This window comes from Penaeus monodon, unplaced genomic scaffold, assembly GCF_015228065.2.
Source record: "Penaeus monodon isolate SGIC_2016 unplaced genomic scaffold, NSTDA_Pmon_1 PmonScaffold_5288, whole genome shotgun sequence".
NCBI lineage: Eukaryota > Metazoa > Arthropoda > Malacostraca > Decapoda > Penaeidae > Penaeus > Penaeus monodon.
Window position 1 is genome coordinate 12,501 of NW_023660205.1, and position 7,186 is coordinate 19,686.

Here is a 7,186-nt window from a genome sequence, read left to right on the forward strand (position 1 = left end):
ATGTCGGTGGTTATCCAGCATGCTCTTCTATGTTCTTGCATCTATTCCAAGGTAAAGTCCCTATGGCCTTTACTATTAAAATATCTTCTCACTCGAGCTGTTTGGTTTGCTGCAGTCATTTGGTCCTCTGCCTACCAACAGCACAGCAATCTGAAAAAGAGAGCTATCAATTCCAAGTTCTTTAGGAAAAGTTCCTTAACATAATTATCATGTGCTGATGGTTCCACTTGTAAGAAAGAAACAAAGAAAGATATAATGAAAGAAAAAATCACCACCTATCACATAGATGGTTACTTTCATATTATAAAACAAAAAATTGCACAAAAATATAGAATAGACTATCAATTTAGAATATAAGCCATAAAGAATAAGTCAAGAATAAAGTTAAAACTATGAAGTAAACTATAGAAATAGATCAGACAGCATACAAAGTAAGGTTGAAGATGCAGCATACAAAACTAGTATATATGATAAAGAATGTGCAACATTGTCAGTAAAAGTAGTGGAAGAGGAGGAAGGGAGAGAGTATATGTATTTTAAGCAAAAAGGAATGTGTACAGTTCTGTAATAAAGACAATGAACTCAGGAGGGAGGGGATATTTCATACAAGAGTTGGGAAGACTACTGCAAAACCAGCACCAAAGGTATCCATGTAAGCATTGATACTGGAGGAACGACTGGAGACATGGTCAAGGAAACAGGTAAGAAAGACATAAGAGCGGATTCTTGGTGTAAGGAAAAACAGAGGAGCAAATACAGGGGAAAGGTATAAGCCATGGAGGAACAGAATGGACAGAAAAGGGAAGAAGTTGGAGATGGTGGGAAGGGGGCATGGGAGAGAAGAGTATCAATGTGAATGGCGAAAGGAGTGGGTAAATGTGGAGAAAAAACAAATGTTGGGGAGAAGATATCAAGAGATAGTTAGGTTGGTAAGGAAGAATTGGTGGAAGCAGGCAAAGCATCAGAAAGAGAGAAGGGCATGGCATCAAGAGAGAAATGGCATGCATGACTGAGCAGGAGGCCTGGGCTAAATGAAGACCAAGACGAACCAGAAGGGAGGTACAGGTAGAAGAGTAGATGTGGCATCTATTATCAGGGTAACAAGACAGGAATTTTGCAATCTGAACCCCAGGATATATGGGAGAGTCTGTAAGATTTGGAGGCAGCAGTGAGCTCTTTCTTTTATGGAAAAGATATGGTCTTGCTAGGATAGTTTGGGGTAAAAAATAATGTCATGGAACTTGCCAGAAGAACAGTATTGGAGCGGAGCATCATATAAGCACAGTGGAAGTTGGGGACCTGCACGTGCGTGAGAGAAAAGGATGGAGAAGGAGATGGAGGTAGAAAAGTGAAAACTATGATTAACCTAAACCTGACTGGCATGGCATGGCATGTATGTCCATGCCATACCCACTGGTGGTTTATTTTAATGATTGTTTTTACACATAGATAACTACACTTGTACTAAGTCACCAACGAGCCAATTATGAGTACTGCCTGTCTCACCTGTTTACCTTTTTCCTGGATTTTTGAAAATATTTCATGTGATCTTATATTGTTGTTACTAATGTCTATAGCATTATAGTAATTATAATGTTCATTATAAAAATAACACCATCGATATTCATAGCATTAGAAAAAAAAAAAAATCAGGGAAAGGTGAAATTAGGTACGGTCACAAAGTCTACTAATTGACTCTATTATGGCTAAGCACTAGCAGAAATGTCTCTGCACTATGTGCAGAAACATTTCACACACACACACAAAACTTAATAATAATAATAATAATAATAATAATAATAATAATAATAATAAAAAAAAAAAAATATTCCCAGTAGCATTGGGTTAATGGCTCAGGAAGATACTGATTATATTGCAAACTGAAGGAGTTGGTTGAGAGTAGGTATGGATGGGCCAGAGCCAAAGATGGTTAAATCATCAACATGTAGTGATGACTGGGTCCCTGGAGGTAAAACTGAAATAATGTCAACAATAGCAATAAAGAATAAGGTGTGGGATCCCTCCAAACTGAGAAAAGATGATGCAGAAGAGGCAATTTTGACCTGGAAAATGTGTTAGGAGAGGAAGGACTTTATAAAGAAACCCATGTTTCCATGTATGCTTAAAGAGGAAAATTGTTGGAGAATGTGCTACCACCATGTTGTATCATATGCTTTTTCTAGGCCAAAGAATATGGTTGAAGGCATGGTGTGCAAATACACATGTAATATATGTTTCTAAATGAGCAAGGGGGTCAGCTGTACTTTGGGTAGGGCAGAATCCAAACTGGGAAGGAGAAAGAAGATTGTGAGATTCGAGATATGATATCACATTAAGCAGAAGTTAACCATTTGCTCTAGTAGTTTGCACAAACAGTAATCTTGAGGGGTGGTACTTGATTTATTGGATTTCAAGAAGGGGAGGTTAAAACTTCACACAATGAGAAAAAATTTCCTGTCATCCAATGTGGTTGAAAATAATTAACAGGAAGGAAAGAGAGGAAGATGGAAGGTGTTGAAACATGCAAAGTTTCATGGGCGTTGTGGCACAACTGTAAGGTAGATATTGAAATTCAGAGGGAAAAAAAAAGAGTGTTATAGGATCCATCAGAGGATAGGGAGAATGTGATGAAAGTGCATTCTCTGGTGGCCTTAATGGAAGAGATGTGTGGAGAAAGGTGAGAGTCAGTAGTGACATGGTTGAAATAGTCACCCAGTTAATTAGCAACTTGGAGAGGATCAGATATGAGATTATCTTGTATATGGAGGATGGAGGCCAGATGGGGGGAAGTTTGCAAGACAGCTGAAATATATGTACACATAAATTTTGTTTTGTGCAACAAAGACAGGCAGAATCTCCTATTTAGTTGAAGGGCATTATTGTGACATAAGGGATTCATGTGTGTACCCAGGAGAGAGTGGAAGGGATAGTTGGGATGGATAGCAGGAGGATGGATATCAGCAGTCAATTTGAATATAGAGGGAGTGGGATTAGTGATATTGGAGGATGGGTGAGGGGTTTCTGTGTTGATTTGGGACAATGCAGCTGGTTGGGGAGTTTTGAGAAATGAAGATTGAAGAGGAAACTGGTGTCTGAGGAGTTTAGGAAGAGGTAGGTGGAGGTGAGGGTGTGGTAGGAGAAGGGTAGAACATTTAAACTGTCTGTTATGAGTAGAGCAAGAAGGGAGAGGGGTAGGTGTCGGAGCAGTGGAGTGGACTGGACTGTCTGGATTTAGAATGGTAAAAGAATTTGACTGGGAGAGGTATGGGTTAAAAGTGGAAATGTTAGTCGGAGGAGTAGGTAGAGGGGGGGATATAAAACATCTTGGGAGGAAAGGGGAGGAGCAGAACAAACATTATTAGAGTAAGAAAAAATCTGATGTGATTCCTGTTTGGCCTTGCATAGAGTGAGGCCAAAAAATCAGAGAGTTGCCACTTCAGACTCAAACTTGTAGGTAGGGCAGCTCCTATAAAATACATCAAGGGAACCACTACAATTAGCACATGTGCATGACTGTGTATAACAGGGAGATGGTGACAGTTCTGGTACAAGTATTGAGGGAGGGATGAGGTTAGGGAAGAATGGATTTGACAATGAAGTCTGGTCAGGGTTGATAATGCTTTACCATGGATTTTGGATATAACTATAGCAAGGTGGGAATGATAAGGATGGCTGCAGAAGGAAACTTTGTCTACTTGTTTCTGAAGACACTGCTGGAAAGACACTGTCAGAGTAGGGGGCTTATAAGGGGATCACAGAAAATTGATCCCATTTGGCATCAGCATTACCATGATGCCAAATGGCAAGTATGTGTGCCATGTACTGTCATCTGCTCTATGTTGTATGTGCTTAACTGCTGTTCAGTTGTCTTGACTGCAGTCACGGATGCAGTACTGCCTCTTAACCTACTCATGCATGCCTGGGTAACATCTTTTCATCATGTGGGGTTGGGCCTCCTCTAAGTTGTGCAAGCTAAACATGTATGCACTTGTTTGGGCCTGGCTGCAGCCACTGAAGTGAGACAGGCTCTCAAAAGAAGGCTTAAAACCTCTTTTTATCCTGTCATGCCATAGCTGAAAGCATAAATGGCTGGGGAATTTTATGTTTTCTGCACTTCTAATCCCCCCCCCCAAGCCGCTGGCTCCATGCAAACCCCAATATGGTGCTGGGAGCTCCTGTTGTGAGTGGGTTAAAGTATGTTTAAAATCTCATTTTAGCATCATTTAGTGAAGATATTTTTACAATATGCTTCAGTCAAAATTACAGAGAGCAAGAAAAACGTACCTTTCCCATACTTCTCTCAAGTAGCTGACTACATGCAGCACAGTGCATGACTCAGTATGGTGTAGGAAAGACTCTCTGTCATTGGTGAACAATATTCAGCCTTTATTAATAAAATAGTGACTAAAGAATTACTACAGTCAGTATGTATCATTATTTGTATTTAGTCTAAACTGTAGTAAATCATACATCTGCAATTTACACCTTTCAAATTAAAGGCGACTATTCATATTTTATGAAACTGGTGAAGTATGTAGATTTATTTCCTTTTTATTGTCATAGAAAACTGCAGAAAAGGCAGTTAAACATAATTGTCAAAAATCCACTGAAATTAATCAAGCACTTGCCTTGGTGGTATGCTCTTGGTGTCACCAGAAAACAAATTAATTTAGTTTCATCACACAAGAAAGAGCTTGTAGGCCACCCTGATGATCTGTCATTGAATAAAGAATAAGTCAGATCTCTGTCTTGCTGAATATAAAAGGTGGAGATTTGTTGGTCTTCGATATAATGATACAAGTGAAAGCAATGGTATTTCTTTATGTTAGGAGTCTAAGTCCCTGTTACTGCAGCCACTCCTGGAAATCCACAGACATTGCTGTATGAAAAGAAAAGAAAAGGAAAGGAAAGGAAAAAGACAAAGACCAAACAACTGTGGACTCTCCACATAGCATTTGTAATAACCTATTTTCTTTATTTCTGATGTTATTTTTTGCTTGCACATATTTCATGTATTTGTGAGCATAGTCCTTCCCTTTCTTTTTAAGATAGCATCATTAGATTTTCCCTATCTCAATGCCATCGTCCATTATGGTTGTGCAAAACTGAAATTATATCTTTCACTCTCATGCTATTGGTACAAGTTTCCAACAGCACCAAACAAGTGTACCCATCCTAAATGTACAAACTACCACAAACATTGCCATAGGAGCCTAAAACCTTATACTGAAGGCTTTACCATCAAACTCCCTAAAAATTGTCACATTTCTGTACCTGGGGGTAAAGAAATGACCCTTCCAACATGTTTTATGGGTTCTTTATGCCCATTTCCCTAGGTTTTCCCCATGCAGTCACACTGGATACTTAATAAAAAGAAAAGCCTCCTCTAATATCAAAGACTGGAGGTGTGAGAGTAAAAGTTATATTATAGGTAATTCTTTGGTTTCACACAGCCATCTAACTTTGTAATAATTATTTAGTGGGTACTAATGCACTCAACAGAGGAAGTCACTAACTCTGTCACAAAATTTATTCAACAACCTAAGGTGTCATTCTTGGGCATGCCCTTTGAGTACTGCTGATGAAGCCTGATGAAAGGCTCTGTCCCCCAATAGCCCACCTGGTAATTATTGTCTTCACCTTGGCAAAAACAACTTTTTGTTCTCTATGAGAATATCACCTAGGCAAATGCCATAGATTAGGTTTCCCATTCTTTATGACAGTGACATTAGATTTTCCCTATCCTAGGATGGCCATAAGATAAATGTACATCAAAGTATTACCTACAACTTTCCAACTAACAATTTGCAAACCAAATACCATAGAAAACTGGCTTACTTTTTATCATTCTGTCCATTACAGACAAGGTTTACCTTGTATCATAAAGCTGCATAACATTGAATCTATACCAAATTATCTTACTTTCCTGTCATCCCTCTTCCTGAGAGCTCTATTAGTTCCATGCTACAAAAAAAGCTCCTCACTGATAAGCACTTCATTTAGGGGAAGCTAAAATGCCCACGCAGCAAAAATGTCAACAAAAATGTGACGAAAGTAGAGATAACCTAAAACACGGGATTTGATAGTTTTTGAGACAAAAAGATGAAAGGCAGGCATGTGGTGATATTTAGATTACAGCTTTTACGTCTTGGTTATGCTAGCTTAGCTCATATGGATAAACAATTCCTATTACACTGTCACTACTTGTGCATAAGGAGCCTCTATCCCAATGAACTCTTTAATAACACACATTTAACAAAAATAATGCTACCATATGACGCATTTCCTTTTGCACGTATTCCCTTTGTTTGTTTGTTTGTCGGAATACCATAAGCATGTAATCAACCGCTCTCTAGCCCCATGAACTATTTAGAGAACACCAGGGTGGCCTTAATATTACGCTTACTTTACAAAGGAGTGATACAAGGTTGTTTCTTCCCCTCGCACAAAACAAAGGTTTAGACCACGGAAACTATTTAAAACAATTTAAAATATAGACAATTGCAATACAAGTTTTTGTTCAGCAGGAGGTTTGAATGACGATTTTCTCAAAGCACAGACAGAGAAAACCATGGTTATTGATGGGGGACTAAAGAAAAGAAACTGTAAGCGAGAGAGAAAAAACTACAACAACTCAATCAAACATAATATTATAGTGTCTTATAAACAAGAAAACATGGTTTGAGTATTATTTATAAAGTGGTGCCAATGTGACGCCACGGCTGTTATTAGAAGAAAACTGCATTACACATCTGCGGGCATTTTGCGGACCACAAGTCTGAGACTTGTGGTTTGAAAATTTGGTAAATAAACTTAATTAATTTAACTTACAACCATGGGTGGCACCGAAGTCAAACCAGACAATGTGAGATGGTTATTGTCAGAATACGTTTAGTTCACATGATATACTGACAAATGCACGGTGCAAGAAGTGCAGATGAATCTAAATATAGTCTGTCTAACATGGGAAACAAGCGAGCACTTACGCACTATATCTCGGAATGTCATGTGATACAGCCTTTTAGACCACCGAATATGAGGTATAAAGAACTACGCGAATATTAAAATATTCACGTAAAGACCCATGTGAATATATAATTTCATCTGATACATTACTCATACTATGTCCTAAAGTTACTATATAAAACTGCTGTAATCAAGAACGTGTTTTTGCAAGCATAATGGC

At 38.4% G+C, this 7,186-nt stretch overlaps 1 protein-coding gene across 1 annotated transcript in view; it reads right to left on the reverse strand.

Moving 5' to 3' along the window:
• Nucleotides 1-6,161, reverse strand: part of LOC119571141 — a 7,664-nt gene extending 1,503 nt beyond the window's left edge. Inside the window, 2 exon segments of the mRNA XM_037918585.1 lie at nucleotides 1-150; nucleotides 5,923-6,161. The exon segment at nucleotides 1-150 is cut by the window's left edge and continues 1,433 nt beyond it. The gene's annotated coding sequence lies outside the window, so the exon portion shown is untranslated.
• Nucleotides 6,162-7,186: the final 1,025 nt, after the last annotated feature.